The sequence below is a fragment of the Clarias gariepinus genome, chromosome 17, assembly GCF_024256425.1.
Source record: "Clarias gariepinus isolate MV-2021 ecotype Netherlands chromosome 17, CGAR_prim_01v2, whole genome shotgun sequence".
NCBI classification, from domain to species: domain Eukaryota; kingdom Metazoa; phylum Chordata; class Actinopteri; order Siluriformes; family Clariidae; genus Clarias; species Clarias gariepinus.
The window spans coordinates 25,260,699-25,281,950 of record NC_071116.1 but is presented as its reverse complement, the minus strand read 5'-3'; the positions used below and the strand labels follow the sequence as shown (position 1 = coordinate 25,281,950).

At 41.4% G+C, this 21,252-nt stretch overlaps 1 long non-coding RNA gene across 1 annotated transcript; it reads right to left on the bottom strand.

Moving 5' to 3' along the window:
- Positions 1-6,328: 6,328 nt before the first annotated feature.
- LOC128545494 (uncharacterized) lies at positions 6,329-9,499 on the bottom strand. Its single transcript, XR_008365866.1, has 3 exons — positions 9,420-9,499; positions 6,664-6,780; positions 6,329-6,483 (listed from the first exon to the last, which is right to left on the bottom strand). It is a non-coding gene; the product is annotated as an uncharacterized LOC128545494 (long non-coding RNA).
- Positions 9,500-21,252: the final 11,753 nt, after the last annotated feature.

Sequence of the window (21,252 nt, the reverse complement as noted above, 5' to 3'; positions counted from 1 at the left end):
TTTGACCTTGAACCTGAGCCACAGAAACAAACACATCAAGATTATGTGGAGAAATGGGCTTCAAGAATGCAAGAGGCATACCAAATTGCTTCGGAAAATAGTAAAAGGTCTTCCGCAAAAGGGAAAAGACATTATGATCGAGGTGTTAGAGGAACTGTGCTGTACCCTGGTGATCAAGTGCTTGTCCGCAACCTCTCTGAGCGAGGCGGCCCTGGCAAACTCCGTGCTTATTGGGAGCAAAAAGTTTATCGTGTTGTAGAAAGAATTGGAGATGGACCAGTTTATAGAGTCCAAGCAGAAATAGGAGACCGAACGTCCCGTGTGCTGCACCGAAACTTGCTCTTACCTGTAAATGACTTGCCCTTTGGAGAAAACAAACATAAACTTTGTGATTCACAGAAATCAAAAAGGAAGATGCAAAATCATGTAAACAGGGAAGACATAAGTGAACAGGACTCTTGTGGTTCTGAAGAAGAATTTGTATACAGTCCCAGATCCGAGGTGTATGAAACCAGGATTACCCGTGTAAGTCCTCCCGAACTGGAGAAATGCAGTACGCCTGGAGCCGAGGCACCAGAATTTCAACCTGTAAATATGTGGACAAGACAAGCGGATGAACAATCATGTGTGGAGACTTTGGAACCAGCGAGAGCTCCAACTCCAGCAGATATAAAACCACCGGTGGAAACTTTGGAAGAACCTACAACTGAAACAGTGGGAGATACAAATCAGGATGAACTTGATCCAGGCGTTGAACCAGTTCAAAACCCTGTGACAGAAGAATTTGTCCCTTTACGGAGGTCTGTCCGAACTCCAAAACCAAGAGGTGTGTTTACATATGATCAGCTGGGCCAACCCACATACCAAGCTTGGGGACCAGGAGCAAATGCGATGCACGCTTATGTTCTTTACCCAGTCCATACTTACCCTGTAGTACCTGACATGTGTCACTACCCAATACCAGCAGTATGGGCGTTCTAGAAAAAAATTCATAAAGAAATGGAAGACATTTGACATTCTCATCCTAAACAACAGTTTGACAACTGTAATTGCCTAACTAGTTAGTTCTGGCTGTCCGGAGACATCTCTGAAAGCAGGGGAGAGTGTAATGGGCTAAGAAAATGCTGTTATGAGGTTACTTAAAACATTGTCATCCCCATAGATATGTGTTTAGTTGTTGTTTGTTTTGTTAAAGTTCTTAGTATTTTTCAAGTCCTGCTAAAACTAGTATATTGTGGTGACATTACACCACCACGCCCATAGATGGCGCACCAGGCACCCGTGAAATACACGAGAGAGTAAACTTTCCTATGGTCAGCGAGCTTAGTAATAAACTGTCTGCCATTGTGGAAAGACATAACACGTGTGCTCGTGTTTTTCACAGGTATGATTGTATTTCATTTAAATGGTTATTTCAATTAGAAGCATGCTTGTCAGATTGAAACAGTTAATCCAAAGGGTTCTGCCTTTCATGCTGGGTTTTCAGTTCTGTCGCCATTTTGGATGTTTCTCAGTGTGTGCATGAGCTATATGGAACAATAGGAGGGAGATTTTGGATTATTATTTCAAGTGCAAATAAGTCTTAAGTATTTCTGTTGTGAATTCTAGTTTTTATGACTTCCTGCTATCTTGATAATGGGTGTGTTACCTCTTTGATACTTTGGCACTGTTGTGGTAGACCAATAGAATATTGTAAATCTTTTGAGATGTATAAGAAGATACATGTGTATCTTATAAAGTGTGCATTGTGTTGTGTTTGTGTGTGCATATGTTTGTGGGTTGTATTGACTCCCTGGGGTATGGGTATTTTACGAGATGCACTTAAGAATATTGTTTAATTTTGACATTTTCAGAATTTGTATAATTTAAGAGAAACTGATAGTAATAAACTGTCTGCCATTGTGGAAAGACATAACACGTGTGCTCGTGTTTTTCACAGGATTGCGAAAGAGTTTATTCCACACGATCCACAGTGCACGCCGCCTGTGTATCATTTGCTGCCGGCACAGATATCCCCTAGGTCTGAGGCCGGTAACACATGCTTCACAACCGGCAACATAAAAAGATATTCCCATAGCATTTTCACGCAGCATCGAGTGTAGCCTTTGAAAGGGAACTGCTGACTCAGATAAGGATGGCCACAACAGGGCGGTCAAGTACACGCATAAAGTGCTTGATTAGCGTCTAAACAGACAAGTTCATTTGAAAAAGGCAAAAATGGCTCAAATTACCATTCACACGAATTAAATTGATAAACTTAAAGAGAATGATGAACTTCTGAAAAGGATAGAAGAACTGCTTACAAAGCTCAACAAATTGTATCAGGAATTCATTAAATTAAATGGTAACATTCAAGAGCTGTTGCTGGATAGAGAAAGGGAAGATGATCAGCATATCTGGTTTGAACTCAAGTCATCGAAAATCAGGGAATTTGTTCTTGCTACTGAACAGTGGATTGAAAATGTAAAGGATGCAAATGCTGCAAAAAACTAAGACATTAAACTAGGTAATAGTGTTTCGGAAGTTACTTCAACAAGGAGGAAAAAGAGCAGAGTAGGTTTGTCGAATCTTCTGTTGCATCTTCAGCCACCAGTTCAAGTTCAATTTTGCGGATAATTTAGCTCTGTTGGCCAAAGCGGCTTCTTTAAAAATTAAAAAAGCTTTACAAATAAAAGAGATGAACCTGAAAGCTAAACTGGAGGAATTAGAGCTACAGATGGCAATTGCAATTTCTGATGCTCTATTGAAAGTTCACGATGTACATGAAAATACTGGTAAATCGACGCAAGAATATTTTCCGCCAAATCATGTAATAGATCAAAGGAGGTTGAGACTTTTTTGGATTTGGATTAGGATTCTGATAATGAGAACTCTGACGTTCAACCTGCAACCAGGCGAGAACCAAAGCCTGCTGTCAGGCATGTCAGCCAGAATGTTCCAAAACCTGAAGATTCAGAGGACGGTGTGTTTCAAATAATGAAGAGGCAAAAGGAGATAACCCAAATGCTGGTAAAGCAACAAAATCTGTCCCAGTTACCCCAAAGAGATGTCCCAATATTCCTTGGTGATCCTCTTAACTTCATATCGTTTATGCGAGCCTTTGACAATGCCATAGAAAGTAAAACTGTAAATGCTAGGGACAAGCTGTTCTATTTGGAGCAATATACCAGTGGGGAACCACAAGACCTGGGAAAGGGTTGTGGGCAATTGAGAGCAGAAAGTGGATATAGAGAGGCAAGAAGATTGCTGCAATATCATCATGGGGACGAACTTAAAATTGCTTCAGCGTACATTAAAAAGGCACTAAAATAGCCTCAGATTAAATCAGAGGACGGGAAGATGCTTAATGCATATGCCCCTTTCTTGACTGTATGCCACAACATTATGCAGGAAGTGGACTACATGGCTAAAATGGACAACCCTACTAACATAAGGGTGATTATCTCCAAACTTCCGTACAAAATGAGAGAGAGAAGAGCTAGGTTTTCAGACTTGGTGGAATATATTGATCGTCAAGCCAAAGTAAAGAATGACCCCTGGTTTGGAGACATTCAGGAGCTAACCACTGCAAGCGTTGCTAAGTAAGGCAAAACTCCTGACTTGAAGTACAAAGTGGTTAGTCCCAAAGAAAAAAGTTTCATCACAAGTGTCTGTACGCAGCAGAAGAAACAAGGTGGGAGGAGGAAAGAATCAATGGTCCCTTCTTAATCAAACAAGGATGTAGCTTGGTAAAGAGGTATGGAGGTAATCTTTACATGTCTAACTATAAGAGCAGTTCATATTGAAGTGGCCAACAGCCTTGATACCTCATTGTGCATAAATGCCATACGATGTTTCATCTGTAGAAGAGGGCAGGTGTCTACGATGCGATCGGACAACGGTACAAACTTCATTAGGGCTAAAAGAGAGCTTCAAGAAGCTGTCTACGACTTAAATCAGTCCAAAATAGCTGAAGACCTTGTCCAAAAGGGAATTAAGTGAATTTTTAATACTCCAGCGGCATCCCATCAAGGTGAAGTATGGGAAAGACAAATACGCATAGTTCGAAAGGTTTTAAACTCAGTGTTAAATCAACAGGTTTTAGATGATAAAAGGCTTTACACTGCTTTTGTCAGAGCGAACTAACCTGGAGTGACCAGAAGACTTAGCTTAGCGGTTAGCCCTTTGTAGCATGGATGGTAAACCCAAATGCAGAAGCAAGCGAGTAGGCAGGATAATCATGCAAATTAGTCTAAGCACTCTCACAAAAGGGAAGCAAGGGAAAAACAAAAATTTAACCCGCGTCCTATAAACACACACTCAAATCAGAAAGCAAAACCCAAGAAAGTGAGTACTCACGAATTGGTAGACAAGCAGCCTGAACCGACATGGGCGAATTCAATGAGCGATGTTCCGTTGTTTATACTTCCTGGTTTGCGACCGCATTTCTTCCGGGTCATAATGCCGGTCGTGGATTGAGTGTGTATGACAATACCCCCCTGTCCAGGACCGATTCCCGACGGTCCTGGGGTGGAGGATTCTCGACGACGGTAGTCCCGTATGAGCTCAGGGTCAAGTATGAACCGAGCCGGAATCCAAGACCGTTGATTTACAAGGGCGTAAATCAAGGATTTGGCGTACGGTGTAGGCGGGACCACCCTCTATGATACGGGAAGGAGGAGCAGGGTGGGTGGATGTGTTGTGGAAAAATACTCAGAGTCAGGCTTTGCTTACAAAAGATTACGACTTTTATTATCATGCAATAACAGCCGGACCTGCACCATGGACACAACTGAATCTCTGGTCCGCTGGGTTTACCGCAGAAGACTCAGTCATTCTGTCAGAGCGAACTAACCTGGAGTGACCAGAAGACATAGCTTAGCGGTTAGCTCTTTGTAGCGTGGATGGTAAACCCAAACGCGGAAGCAAGCGAGTAGGCAGGATAACCATGCGAATTAGTCTAAGGAGTCTTACAAAAGGGGAGCAAGGGAAAAACACAAATTTAAACCGTGTCCTATAAACACACACCCAAATCAAAAAGCAAAACCCAAGAAAGTGAGTACTCACGAATTGGTAGACGAGCAGCCTGAACCGACATGGGCAAACTCAATGACTGAGCGATGTTCCGTGGTTTGTTTACCTCTTTTATACTTCCTGGTTCGCGACCGCATTACTTCCGGGTCCTAGTGCCGGTCGCAAATTGAGTGTGTATGACAGTTTTGTGTAAGGTTGAAGCCATTAACAATGATTGACAGATTACTAAAGCATCGGATGACCCAAATGACTAGGAACCTTTGACTCCAAATCATCTTTTACTCATAAAAAACAACCAATCATGCCACCAGGAGTGTTCGTGAAAGAGGACTGCTATTCAAGCAGACGATGGAGACAAATTCAATATATGGCAGACCTCTTCTGGTCTAGATGGACTAAGGAATACCTGACATTACTGCAGGAACGACAAAAGTGGCAGAAGCTGAAAAGAAATGTGATACCTGGAGACATTGTTCTCATCGTAGATAATTTTGCCCCAAGAAATTTTTTAATTATGGGAAGAATTCTCAAAACCATACCTGATGCTTCTGGTGTTGTCCGTCATGCCTGCATTCATACAAAAAACTTGTCAATTTGAAAAACCAGTAACAAAACTCTGCTTATTGCAAGAAGCAGCAGAAGAGTAAGAGTATAATTATTTTATGGATCCATTCAAGTATTTAAAAAACATAATTGTTACGGTCTAGGGGTAGACAATTAGGGGCCGGAGTGTTTGAGCCATAAAGAACATTTTAGATTTTTTTTCATAGAATATTTTTCTATTATATTATTTGTATTAAGAATAGCTGTTATTGTTATTTGATATGTATTTTACATATTCTGTATTATTTGCATTGCATACTTTTATAGGTTGATTTTAGTCCCATATGTAATATGTAGACGTAGGATCTGTTGAAGAAGAAGTAAGGGGCTTGGTGTCTTTTGACTGTTCTTTAAAACCATATTTATTTTAAGTTTAAAGAAGTGTAAATAGTTCTTAAGTTTGATTTTGTTGTATCCTGACAAACGAAAGGTAAACTTTTACATGACAAGTTTGTGGTTTTATGCGTCAAATCCATTGTGCCGATCCCCTATGGAAATCGCGGAGAACTGAAACGAGTAGATCGCCGTTAACAATGTTTTGTTACTTATAACTGTGGTTCCTTTGTCGATATAATATTGATATTTTTTTCAATTATTTAAAAGAGCTCAGTCAGGTTTCTTGATAAATCAGATCACAAATCTTACAATCAGTAATGCTTCATTAAGGCTTTATTATAGCTTTAGACCAAAGTAATCAATGCCATATTATTTTGTGCCTCTGTCCTCTTACTCCAGTGATAAACCTTTATTCAGAGCAGGTAAGACAGGCCACATGGAGCATCTGGGTTTTTTTTATCTATCACTTCATAAGTACAGGTTTCATAATCAAATTTAATCAAGCAGTCTCCAACTGTGCCTGTTGGCCACCTGTAAAATAAGAAAGTAAAGATAAGTGCATTATATTAAATACATATTGTTACAGAAAGATACTCAATGATAGGGGTGGTGATGTGACTGATTAGTCAATTGAAAAATATCCTTCCAGCAGAGAAATGAATTTAAATACTATTTATATTTTACACATAGTACATTTTACCATGTATTTACCTATTACAGCACGAAACGAACTTGGAGTCGCATAAGCACTGTTCACACTTGCTGTTCGTCCGGCGGGTCCAACCAGATGCTGGCTGCCATCAATGGGATCCTCGCAATGAGTGGCACCTAAAAAAGAGTCAACATTTTACTTTAAAATGCAATGTACTGTATACACCAATCAACCATAACATCAAAACATTATTCCTAGTATTATGTAGGTTCCCCTTGTGCCACTAAAACAGTTCTGACCGCTTAAGATATGACACCTTCATGACCTCTTATACTGTTCTATGGGATTTGGCACCAGGACTTAAAGGATCCATCATCACATCCTTTAAATCCTGTAAATTGCAAGGTGGGGCCTAGATTGGATTAGAACATGTTCAGCACATCACATGGATACTCGGTTGGATTAAAATCTTAGGAATTTGGAGGCCAAATCAACAACCATGGGCTCTTTTCCTTCCTCAAGCTATGATCCAGTGAGTGTTCCGATAACTTTTCTATCTTAGCTAGCATCAATTTATGGTACATTGGTTTTTCTGTGGGATTGGACTAGATGAGCCTTGGGTGTTTATGATCCTGCCACCAGTTTACTTTTATACATACTGCCTGGCCAAAAAAAAAGAGGTCACTAGTACAAAAGGGTTAAATAATTGGCCTGCATCAAGTGAGCAAACAATTAAGGAAATTTTTATTTACTGAAATTAGGTTAAAAAATGTCCAACACATTATAAAAACCTGTAAAAAAACTAAAAAAAATCATGGTTGTAATTAAAAGTAAAAGTATTTTCACACACAATGTTATCAGAGCTCACAGATTTAGAACTAAACAGCTGTGTGACACTAACAAGAAACCTACTTGATAATCAGGGGGAAAAAAAACACTTAAACTTGCTAGGAAGCATAACGATTAGACTTTGGAGCAATGGAAAAAAGTCATGTCTTATGAGTCCAGATTGACTATTCCAGTGTGGTGGGCACATCAGGGTAAGTAGGGAGGCACATGAAGCATTTCCCCCGTTATGCATAGTGCCTACTATAGTGTATAAATAATAATATAGTGATTATAATAGTGTTATAATCTGAGGTTGCTTCAATTGCTCAGGTCTAGACTCAGCAACACAACTCAGCTGACAACGTGTATTTACTGAAAGACACAGAATGTATGGAGATTTTCTTTCACCACATGTATGGAGTTTTTCTGAAAAAAGTAACAAATGATACTTTTTTCAGGTTTTAATGTTATGGCTGATCATTGGAAATAAGTACAATAATATTTCTGCTTTGTGACAACATGGTGGCAGCAACAAAACTGAGATATTTAACAAAGATTTATGAAGGTCCAGTAAAGTAAAAGAAAACAACAAAAACTAAAAGTAAACCCGATGAGAAAGTCAAGGATAAGTGATGGCTAAAATGTACACCACTTTGACCTTTTAATGCACAAATACTCTTTTTCCCTTTCTCTGTTGAGCTGCACATGTTGTTCCTGAACTGCCAGTGATCCAGGCTCCCTTTGCCCTCCGGACTTGTCTGACGCATCCTGGTGCCCCGCTTCTGGTTGGAGATCTTGTCATATGAATGCCCCGTGTGCCTCTTTGGGATGCGTCCAGTGTCTGGGGACAGTTCCACTTTACCATGAAGACGGTTCTGGCCTCGACTGATGTTGACAGCTGTCTCTGAGGACTTGAATTGGCTGCAGTTGCTCGATAGTTCAGGACTGGAATTTTCTATGAGTCTACCTGAGCCTCCAATAACTGCCTGGACTCCATATTAACATCGATTAACATCAACTGTTTTAGCTAAACTGCCTGCCACCTAACACACAGTATGAATACAGATCAATTCCTGCTCTCTGTTTCACCCAGATAAAGATGGGTTCTTTGTTGAATCCGGTTCTTCTCAAGGTTTCTTCCTATTGCCATCTGAGAGTTTTTCCTTGGGACAAGATTAGGGACAATCTGACCATTTTGATTCACACACATTCACATTCCATACAAACATAAATAATTATTTTAATTGTGTAAATCTGCTTTTCGTCAATGACAATTGTTAAAAGCGCTATACAAATAAAAATTTTATTTAATTGAAATACTGTAGGTATGCATTTCTTTTTAGTGTTATTCAACAATTTTCTTACTAATGGTATGCAAAATAGACAATAAGAGAATAATGAAAAAATATATTTTAAAAAAGTCATTACTTGTTTACATTGTCTAAGAGGTACTTACTAATAACTGTATTACTACATCATGAGTACATGCCTTGGACATGACATGGAAATGCAATTAGTGTTCTTTTAAAAGTAATGGAGCCTATTCTTTTGATTAATGAGGTTAAGGTTAGGTAAGATTAAGCTTGCTGAACACATTGTCAATATACACCAATCAGAATACCATACCGATAACCCCCCAAAAAAAACAAAAACAAAAAAAAAACACAAAGCACTGGGAGAACATGCCATCCCCAACTCGGACCTTGGTGGTGCAAGACAACAGTGCTAACCACTACACCACCGTGCCCCCCTATTGTGGACTTTTTTTTTTTTTAGCAATTTGTGCTACATTAGCTTTTCTGTTGGATTGGGACCTGCAGTAACAGCTGGCCTTTTTAGTCCACAGGCAGAAAATTCTGTCAGCAGTTCACTGGACTATAATTGATAATCAACGCTATTCAATTTATCTGTCTGTAGTATTAATGTTGTGGCTAGTGTGTGTGTGTGTGTGTGTGTGTGTGTGTGTGTGTGTGTGTGTGTCATCTACCTTCTTTGACGTGTTTGATCCTGCAGGTATGGCTCACAGAAATGAGAGCAAGTAGGACAAAACCCACAAACACTGACCTCTTCAGCAGCATATGCAAAAAAAAAAAAAAAAGGCAAACCATTCTATATCCACAGGACTTTTCCAAAACTTTGAACAAATCTCAATTAAAATAATTATATAATAACAAAATAAAATCAGATGAAAATATGATTTATAATACACCTGTTAGGGATTTTTGTTAACAATTTACATTTTCTATTATGGTTCTCCCCTGGTGCAACAAAAAGACATATAATACATATAAATTATCTTTACATAATATCCTTTGATTTAAAAGTTAAAGAGAAAAGCAATATCATTTCAAAATAATTTACAAAACAAATGTAAAATTTAAATAATAATCAGAGTATAATAATCAGCTTACCATTTTATTAAGTCAAGACAATCCTGTTTCAAAATCTGTACATTAAAAAGGATACATGGCTTTAAATACTGCAGAATAAAGGGTGGAGTTACCAGCATCACATGACCAAGAAAAAGGCAGGTAAATAAAAGATTATGAAAGACATTTGTTTAAGACAAACTCTTTTGCATATATTGCCATTATTGACTTGCTTTAGGTGGATCTATAAAAGTTACTAGGTCTGACCTAGAATGATTTACGGACAAATTTTGGTGGAATAAGCACATTCGGACATGAAGACGATCTCTTAAATTTATTTTGAAAATAAAATTTATGGTCAAGTGTGAAAAGGGCTGAAAGGGGTTTTAAAATATTTCAATCATAAGCCTTACAGGTTGATGTGTACAAGTTGTCATTAGAATGAGTATCCCATGATAGACCGATGAATTAATCATGTAAAAAAATAAAAACACGTAAAATAAAAAACTATTGTAAACAAGAAATATGGCATTTTTTCTGTGCCCTATCTGTAAGGACAAACACTGTTTGATGTTTTCAGAGCCGGTGTGACACTATAATCTTGTTTGAATAGTAGATATAAACTTCTAGAGAACTCTAAGGAAGAACCAGCTAATACTGGCTGTTATAGCATCTGTTGAAAAAGAAGGAATCAATTGTATGGTAATAAACTAAAGACTTTGTTTTGTAAATGTGAGCTTGAGCATTACTGGAATAAAGGTACATGTAAATAGAGAAAGTTTAGCATGTTTGTTTATAATAAAGTCTTCTGCTAAGCCCTGCTAAGGACATCGGAACTGTTAGAAACTTAAAAATTCACAAATGTATATGTAGTTGGATGTTATACGGCAAATCCCTGTATTATGTTAAGGTTCTGCTGCCAAAAGCCAAGAAAACTGAAACTTGTAGGGGATGATGCGCAAGTTCAAGTAGGCTTTTATCGTCAATTTAATCATATACAGTTAGTACACAGTGAAACGAAACAACGTCCCTTCAGGACCAAGGTGCTACATACAACATAAATTTACAACATAAATTGGGGAGTATAAGGTACACCTGTGCACTACTCATGATGTCAGATCAGCATCTTGATGTGGCACACCTGTGAGGTGGGATGGATTATCTCAGCAAAGCAGAAGTGCTCACTATCACACATTTAGACTGATTTGTGAATAATGTTTGAGAGAAATGGTAATATTGTGTATCTGGAATGAATTTTAGATCTTTAAGTCCATCTCATGAAAAATCGGAGCAGAAACAAAGGTGTTGCGTTTATATTTTTGTTGAGTGTATGTGATGCGCATATATCTCTGACAAATGTAGTCGCGAGATGGCCTGGGTCAACTCATGATTCCTACATTTTGTCCAACAGCAGTGTAGGAAACAGACTGCAAACAGGAGCTGTGCGTGATGTATGGCTTCTTGGTAAGTCGTCAGGAATGCGCATGTAATTGTAATATGCAAGTGTGTTTAAAGCATACCTTTTAAAATGTTTTTTCTTTTAGGTATAATTATAATCTCTAATGATAAACAAACCCACAGTTGTTTTAATATTTTAAATTTTACATTAATAAATGCAATTTTTCAGGTAACAAAACATATTTTATAGCATTTAAAAATTAAGTGAAATGTTATATTGAATCAATTTTGCCCTGGAAAAAACAAAAAAGCTATCTGTAGACTATTTTACAAGCAGGTACTTTCTTTAAAGTATTCTTATAATATTGTTTATAATTGTTACCTCTGCCTAGCACCTGAAATGTTATATTAATTGTCCCATTGTATTTACATTCATTGTTTTGTTATAATAAAAAAAAATTGTAAATGTTTTACCTCTCAGGAGACAGTGGTTATCCCCTTAGAACGTGGTAGCTAACTCCACTAACTAGACCCCAAACCGAACAAGAACGGCGTTATAACGAGAAGCATTGCCGGACGCGTTCAGTGGTCGAAGGCACTATTGGTCTGCTAAAAGGATGCTGGAGGTGCTTGGATACGTCTGGTGACACAGTATCCAACAGCCCTACAAGTATTGTACAGCCCTACAAAGGTTTGCCGCATTGTGGTGGGTTGCGCAGTGTTACACAACATTGCTCAAAAGAATGGTATACCTGTTCTATCGAACGCCCATACTGAAGAACCCGATCCTGAAAACAAAAAGAAACATCCCTTTTTCAGGACTGTGTATTTCAACAATAATGTTGTAAAAATCCAAATAACTTTACAGATCTTCATTGTAAAGGGTTTAAACAATGTTTTCCATGCATGTTCAATTAACCATAATCAATTAATTAACATGCACCTGTGGAATGGTCGTTAAGACCTTAACAGCTTACAGAAAGTAGGCATTTAAGGTCACAGTTCTAAAAACGCAGGACACTAAAGAGACTTGTCTACCAACTATGAAAAACACCCAAAGAAAGATGCCCAGGGTCCCTGCTCATCTGCGTGAAAGTGCATTAGGCATGCTGCAGGGAGGCATGAGGACTGCTGATGTGGCTAGGGCAATAAATTGCCATGTCCGCACTGTGAGACGCCTAAAACAGCGCTACAGGGAGACAGGAAGGACAGCTAATCATCCTCGCAGTGGAAGACCACGTGTAACAACACCTGCACAGAATCGGTACATCCGAACATCACACCTGCGTGACAGGTACAGGATGGCCACAACAACTGCCCGAGTCACACCTGAAACACACAATCCCTCCATCAGTGCTCAGACTGTCCGCAATAGGCAGTCCATGAGGAGGAGATGCACTACAGTACTTCAAGCAGCTGGTGGCCACACCAGATACTGACTGGTACTTTTGATTTTGAGCCTCCCTTAATTCAGGGACACATTGTGAAACATTTTTAGTTTATGTCTTATGGTGTTGACTCTTTTAGTGTTCATACAAATATTTACACATTAAGTTTACTGAAAGTAAAAACAGTTGAAAGTCAGAGGACGTTTCTTTTTTTGCTAAGTATATAATGTGTAGATAAATCAATTACTTACCATCGTCACTGCAAATCACATCCGTATCACCTTGGAATTCTGGAAGGACTCCACTTAATGCTGTTTCCCCTATAATCGCACCCAACCTTGCATCAAAGGCTGAGAGGTCAGTGATTCCTTGACCACCACCAGTTGTTACGACACTGGGCCTGTGTGCACATATTCTTTTTTTTTACGACTACTTTTAAGTCAGACCATTTTTTTTGTCTCTTGGACTGTGAGGCACTGAGGTAACAGCATTGACTGCTTCTGTTACTTGCTCCCATTTCTTATATCTTTTTTATTTGACATGCCCGTAGAGAGCCCACCAAATAAAACTTTTTTTCGGCCCTCCACCTCAGACAGCAGTACCTCCATCTCGCAGTCGGTGAAGTTTCTTTTTTTTGCTTTTCGTTTCTGTTTTTCCATTTTTAGCCAAACAGATCAATGACAATTATCAGTCGTATTAATATGCAGGGAGATCATACATATTCAAAATAGGCGGTCTTAACCTCCAAATATTATTATTTTGGGAGGAGATTGGGGTAAGCTATAAGCACGTGCACCTGTGCACAATTGTCAGATAATTGTGATTTGTAAAGTGAACCTTGCGCAGGTTCTGGCATACACATGGTTTTATAAATCTGAAAACTTTTGTGTGTACCCAAATTCTGACTTATGTGCGTACGCACACTTTAAGGATGAAATCCACGCAAAGTTTTTTACATGAGGCCCCAGGTGAGGTTCTCCTCCATGTGGACATTTAGGAACTTGGTGCTGTTAACGATCTCCACAGAGAAGCTGTTGATGTTCTCCTAAAGTCAACAACCATCTCTTTCGTCTTATTGGCGAATTTCTTATTCTTCCTTCTTTTTGGAGATATCAATTTTACAATCAAATTGCTCATGTTTTGCATTTAACTGCCTTTTGTGTAAGTTCCCAAGACTCCATAAAACTTGCAGTTGGTTCAGTGGAATCCGGTCCGGTAGCATGTCCTGTTCACACGTTTGGGATGATGATTAGAATCTAGAGCCAGTTTCCAACCGCATAGTAAAACATACTGTAAATAAAGGCAGGAATGTTCTTATTATCAATATTTAGTTACCCTGGAAATGCAACGTAATGAGTGCAAACACAAGACTATCCAAACTGTTATTGGATTGCTATTGATGGGCTTGTTTGTTGTTGTAACAATATGTTTTTCCTGGGCTTTACTCCTTTATTATAGGGGTTTAATTGTTAACTTTTTTAATTAAGTCAAAATGTCACTTTTCTAATTGGGCCAGAAAGAGCTAATACACATTAAAGATCTATGAAAATGTTTGTAAATTCTTACCTTTCTCAGCTTATCACTTGGTGGGTATTACCTGGAAGTACTTTCATAGTAATCAACATATGTGAATGAAGATCTCAAATTTGTCTTTCGGCTGTTCCCTTTTAGGGGTTGCCACAGCGGATTATCTACCTCCATCTAACCCTATCCTCTGCATCCTCTTCTTTCACACCAACTAACTTCATATCCTCTCTTACTGCATTCATAAATCTTCTCTTTGGTCTTCCTCTAGACCTCCTGCCTGGCAGTTCCAACCTCAGCATCCTTCTACCGATATATTCACAATCTCTCCTCTGAACATGACCAAACCACCTCAATCTGGCCTCTTTGACTTTATCTCCAAAACATCTAACATGGGATGTCCCTCTAATGAACTCATTCTTGATCCTATCCATCCTTGTCACTCCCAAAGAGAACCTCAACATCTTCAGCTCTGCTACCTCTAGCTCTGCCTCCTGTCTTTTCTTCAGTGCCACTGTCTCCAAGCCGTAGAGCATCGCTGGCCTTAACACTGTCCTATCCACCTTTCCTTTTATTCTCGCTGATACTCTTTCATCACACAACACACCTGACACTTCTCTCCACCCATTCCATCCTGCCTGTACCCGCCTCTTCACCTCCTTTGAACACTCTTCGTTGCTCTGGACCGTTGACCGTAAGTACTTAAAATCTTGCACCTTCTTTACCTCTGCTCCCTGTAGCCTCACCATTCCTCTTGGGTCCCTCTCATTCACACACATGTATTCCATCTTGCTGCGGCTAACCTTCATTCCTTTGCTTTGCAGAGCATACCTCCACCTCTCCAAAGTTTCTTCGACCTGTTCCCCGCTCTCGCTAAAAAGCACAATGTCATCTGCAAATATCATAGTCCATCCAGACTCCTGTCTTCCTTCATCTGTCATCCTGTCCATCACCAGAGCAAACAAAAAGGGATTTAGAGCCGATCCTTGATGCAGACCCACCCTTTTAGCGCTCTCATACTGTACATGTCCTGCACCACTCTAACATACTTCTCTGCCACTCCAGACTTCCTCATACAACACCACAGCTCCTCTCTTGGCACCCTGTCATATGCTTTTTTTTAAATCTACAAAGACACAATGCAACGCTTTTATTACCTTCTCTGTACTTCTCCACCAGCATCCTCAAAGCAAATACTGCATCTGATGTACTCTTTATAAGCATAAAACCATATTGCTCCTCACAAATGCTTACCTCTGCCCTTAACCTAGCTTCCACTACTTTTTTCCACAGCTTCATTGTATGGCTCATTATCTTTATACCTCTATAATTGCAACAGCTTTGCACATCTCCCTTGGTCATAAAAATTCTTGGAGAGTAAGAATCCTTTTACTCTCCAAGATCTTGTTAAACAACCTAGTCAGAAAATCTACTGCCACCTCTCCTAAGCACTTCCATACCTCTACAGGAATGTCATCTGGACCAACAGCCTTTCCACTCTTCATCCTCTCCAACTCCCTTCTCACCTCACTTTTACTAATATTTGCTACTCCCTGTTCCACAATGGTCACCTCTTTTACTCTTTGTTCTCTTTCGTTTTCCTCATTCATCAACTCCTCAAAGTACTCCTTCCATTTTCCCATCACCCTCCTGGAATCTGTCAGTACATTTCGATCTCTATCTTTAATCACTCTAACCTGTTGCACATCTTTCCCATCTCTATCTCTCTGCCTTGCCAACCTGTACAGATCCACCTCTTCCTCCTTACTGTCCAGCCTAGCATACAAGTCCTCATATGCTCTTTGTTTGGCCTTTGCCACCTCTACCTTCACCTTACGCTGCATCTCCCTGTACTCCTGTCTACTCTCTTCAGTCCTCTCAGTGTCCCACTTCTTCTTAGCTAGCCTCTATCCCTGTATACACTCCTGGACTTCCTCTTTTCACCACAAGGTCTCCTTGTCCCCTTTTCCCTTACCTAATGATACACTAATTACCCTCCTACCTGTCTCCCTGATCTCATTGGTTGTAGTTGTCCAGTCAACTGAAAGCACCTCCTGACCACATATAGCCCCTATAGTCTCAACTCCTTCCTAAAGACTACACAACATTGTTCCTTTCTCAGCTTCCACCACTTTGTCCTCTGCTCTACCTTTGTCCCCTTCACCTACCTCACCACCAGGATTATTTTACACACAACCATTCTGTGTTGTCTGACTATACTCTCACCTACCAACACTTTGCAGTCACTGATCTCTTTCAGATTATATTCCTGTCCTGAAGACCAAACCTGCCCATCATATTTGCATCACCTCTGTTCCCCACTCTCTCACCTTTGGGGATGCTCTGTATCACTTCATCTAACTCACTCCAGAATTTTTCCTTCTCTTCTAATACACATCCTACCTGTGGAGCATAACCACTAACAACATTGAACATCACACCATCAATTTCCAGCTTCAGACTTATCACCCTATCTGATACTCTCTTCACCTCTAGAACATTCCCTTACAAACTCCTCTTTCAGAATAACTCCTACTCTCACTTTTCCTATCCGCACCATGGTAAAACAATTTGAACCCTGCTCGTAGGTTTCTGGCCTTGCTAATTTTCCATCTGGTCTCCTGGACACACAGTATGTCAACTTTCCTTCTCTGCATCATATCAACCAACTCTCTTGCCTTCCCTGTCATGGTCCCAATATTCAAAGTCCCTACTATCATGCCTAAACTCTTTCTTTTTCTCTTCTCTCTCTGCTTTCGAACACGTCTTCCTGCTCTTCTTCTTCGACCAATGAAGATCTCAACATACTGTATTAAATGTGATAAATAAAAGTATTTTTCACATTTACAGACATGAAAACTTTATCTGTAAAAATAGACAAATCAAGCGCTGCCATTTAAAAATTAGAGGGTCTCTCCTGTTTAACCTTAACAAATTTTGTTGTGTTAAAATTTAGCCATATATAAAAATGTTTAAAGTAGAGAACTTAAAATTCAAATTCTATTTGTCACATACACAGTCATGCACATTACGATATGCAATAAAATGCTTATACAATCGCCCGTGACATAAAAAATATATATATAAAATAAGAAATAAAATTAATAAAACCTTTGGCTATAGAAAATCTAGCTATAAAAGATAAGAACAAAATATATAAAAAATTGGCTGCTTAAATATAGAAAATGTAGAAAATATAGAAAATGTGCATGTAAAAGTGCATGTAAACATCAGAGGTCTAAGTAATAGCCATAAGAGCAACCATTTAAATAAATGTGTGCACAAAAACCGCCATACTATACAAACCAAAATTGACTTCAGGTCATTTCCAGAAACGCTAATGAAACCTATGAGAGGAAGGGTGTGTTGTACGTGGCGTAGTTCCCTTTCAAAGGCTACACTCGATGCTGCGTGAAAACGCTATGGGAATATCTTTTCATGTTGCCGGTTGTGTGTACCAAACACGCCAAATTTTGGCTTATATAACCTCGGTCAGGTGACGTCATCTGATTAGATGCACCTGCAGGTTATAAATAGGAGTGAGCCGGCAACATTCCTCAGATCTTTTTCTTCACCACATTATGCGCGTGTGTGTCAGCAAAGCATAACAAAAATACAAAATAAGCATAATTAAATCTCATAAAACTCACCAGATAGTATGGCGGAGTTTAGAGTAAGATGCCCCCCTCCTTGTAAAAATTTTCTTTCGGAGGGTGATATGCACACATTCTGCTTCGAATGTTTGGGTAAAAAGCACGCTCTCGAAGGGCTTAATGGAGAGTGTGAGCACTGTGATCTTCTCCCCATGAAGCTGCTTCGCGCGCGCCTCGCGTTCTTTAGGGAACCACGAGCCGCGCTGCACTCATGGGGATCACAAGCAGATCTGGCCGAGGCGCGAGAGACGGAGTCCCTCCTTTCTCTCGCCCTCTCCCCCGATCCCGATGTCTTTCCTTCCACCTCACGAGCGCACTTCGGTGCTTCTCGCGAGTGTGTTGAAGAGACTCGTTCTCCTGCTTCTGTGGAAATGGAAGTTGCTTCCTCAGAACGCTCCTCAAAAGATGAGAGAGAATATGAGGAATTGCTCGAAGTTATAAAGCGTGCAGCCGAACGACTGCATATTGACTGGCCATAGGAGCAGGCTCACCCAAAACAACCACCAGGAGATGGAGCCAAAACACCGCTCTTTCCCATTTTTTGATGACCTCCACAACGAGTTATCTCGTTCTTGGAGAAATCCTTTTTCTTCCCGTATTTTTGTACCATCGACTTCATTTTATTCGAACATCGTTGATGCAAAAGCACGAGGTTATGTGGTGATGCCCCAGATAGAAGAGACGCTTGTGGGCTACTTCTCTCTTCTGGAACATCATCCTCATTAAAGAAACCAACACTTCCCTCCAAGCCGTGTAGAACTTCTTCTACCCTGGTAGGGAAAGCGTTCCAAGCAGCAGGTCAGGCCGGCGCTTCCTTGCACACCATGGCGGATTTGCAGGTGTATCAGGCTGATCTGCTGAAAGATTTGAGCACGAGCGGCACACTGAATCATGACGCATTCAATGAATTACGCCGGGCTACTGATTTATCCCTGCGTGCGACTAAACAGACAGCCCGTGCAATTGGCCGTTCCACGGCCTCCTTGGTGACCGCTGAAAGGCACCTGTGGTTAAACCTGACAGGCATCAAGGACAAGGATCGAACATTCCTCCTTGATGCCCCTGTCTCACCTTCCGGCCTATTTGGCGACGCTGTGAATTCCGTCGCCACTAGGTTCCGAGAAGCTAAACTGTATGAAAGGCTTTTGGGAAATTTCTCTCACGCTGTGCTCAAGAGTCGAGGCCCTCGGCCACCCAGCCTCGACCAGATCTGAATCTCACCAGACGAGAGGCACAGAAATAGAGCGTCAGCAGCCGGGCACCCCCCCGTAAGGACTGGGGTACGGCTCGTCACCCCTCACAGGCTGCCTCCAAAAGATCAGATCGACGCACTGTCTTCTTTTCAAAGACTAAGTCCTGAAAGCCTACGTGCCCAGGACTGTGGGGGTGATCCCCCCCGGACAACGGCACTCAACGCTCTTTCTTATAAGAGCATGCCCCCCCCCCGGACACCCCCAGGGGGTCGTTGTTCAGTTTCCGCCGCCTCTGGTGTTTCGGACCTCACCGACCTCCAGAGATATGTTAGTGCCTCGGTTTTATCCTGCTATATTCCAGGATGCCGAACCACTAACACACCCCCGCGCACTAAAACTGGCAGCATGGAAGCTACTGTCAGGCATATCTCTCTGGGTGCTAAAGACTGTAGAGAAAGGCTACAGGATTCAGTTTGCTCATCGCCCTCCGCGTTTCAACGGCGTGGTCTACACTTCCGTGATACCGGAGAGAGCGCATCTGCTAAACTCCGAACTCCAGGCGTTGCTGGAGAAGGGAGCCATAGAACAGGTTCCTCCCCCAGACAGGGAGTCAGGCTACTACAGTCGTTACTTTCTGGTTCCCAAGAAAGGTGGGGGGCTGCGTCCGATTTTGGATCTTCACGGGTTGAACCGCTATCTCAAAAAGTACAGATTCAAGATGTTAACCATCAATATGATTGTCTCGCAAATCCAACCAGAAGATTGGTTTGTGACGATAGATTTAAAGGATGCATACTTCCACATAAAAGTTTTGCCACAACACAGAAAGTTCCTGAGGTTCGCTTTCGGGGGAGAAGCTTACCAGTATCGGGTCCTTCCATTCGGTCTAGCTCTGTCACCCCGCACATATACAAAATGTATGGATGCTGTCCTGGCTCCCTTGCGACTCCAGGGCATCCGTATTCTCAATTACATAGACGACAGGCTAATCCTGGCCCAGTCTCAGCAGCTAGCGCTCCGACATCGCGATGTCATCCTAGCTCATCTCCATTCGCTGGGATTGAGACTCAACGCTACCAAAAGTGTTCTCATTCCGGCCCAGAGGACAACATACTTGGGTGTCAGATGGGATTCGATTACTATGCGGGCACAATTGTCTTCCGCTCGTGTCGAATCCATCCTCAGCGCCCTCAAGGACTAGACCAGGAAGTGACTATCACTTTCAAAAATGTTTAGGCCTCATGGCAGCTGCATCCACGGTGATACCTTTGGGCCTTCTGCACATGAGAGCTTTTCAGTTGTGGCTAAGAGCCAGGGGATTTCATACAAGGGCCAATCCCCGAAGGCGAATAAGGGTTACGCTCAAAGGACGTCGTACCCTTTCCATGTGGGTTAGACCCCGGTTTCTCACCTTGGGTCCCACTCTAGGTCCGTCGTGTCGTCGCAAAATGCAAACGACAGATGCTTCCCTTACCGGCTGGGGTGCGGTCTTGGATGGCCATCCAGCTCAAGGGCGCTGGAGAGGTCATCTTCCCGCATGGCACATCAATTGCCTCAAAATGATGGCTCTATTTTTGGCCCTACAGCACTTCCTCCAGCAGCTGAGATGCTACCATGTTCTAGTGCGGGTGGACAATACATCAGTAGTCTCCTACATAAATCGCCAGGGCGGACTGCACTCGCGCCACTTGAACAAGCTAGCGCATCAGGTTCTGCTCTGGGCACAGGACAAGTTCCTGTCCCTCAGGGCGATTTACATTCCAGGGCACATGAATGTGGGAGCAGATTTACTGTCCAGACAAGCTGTGACACACGGGGAATGGAAACTCCCCCCCGACATAGTCAGACAAATCTGGGAAAGATTCTTTACAGCAGAGGTGGACCTCTTTGCCTCCTAAGAGACAGCACAATGTCCTCTCTACTACTCTCTGACTCATCCAGCCCCCCTGGGTCTGGACGCGATGGCCCATACTTGGCCCAATTTACGCCTTTATGCATTTTCGCCAATATCTCTGCTCCTAGGAGTCCTGGCAAGGGTATGTCAACATGGTTTGCGCCTCTTACTGATAGCGCCCCATTGGCCGGCCAGAGTATGGTTCTCGGATCTAATATCTCTCCTCGATGGCTCACCTTGGATGATTCCAGTGAGGAGGGATCTTCTGTCTCAGGCGCAGGGGACAATATTTCATCCCCGACCCGAGCTTTGGAACCTTCACGTTTGGCCCCTGAACGGGACCAACTAAGTCAAGCTGGTCTTCCAGCCAGCGTTATTCACACTATTCTAGCCGCTAGAGC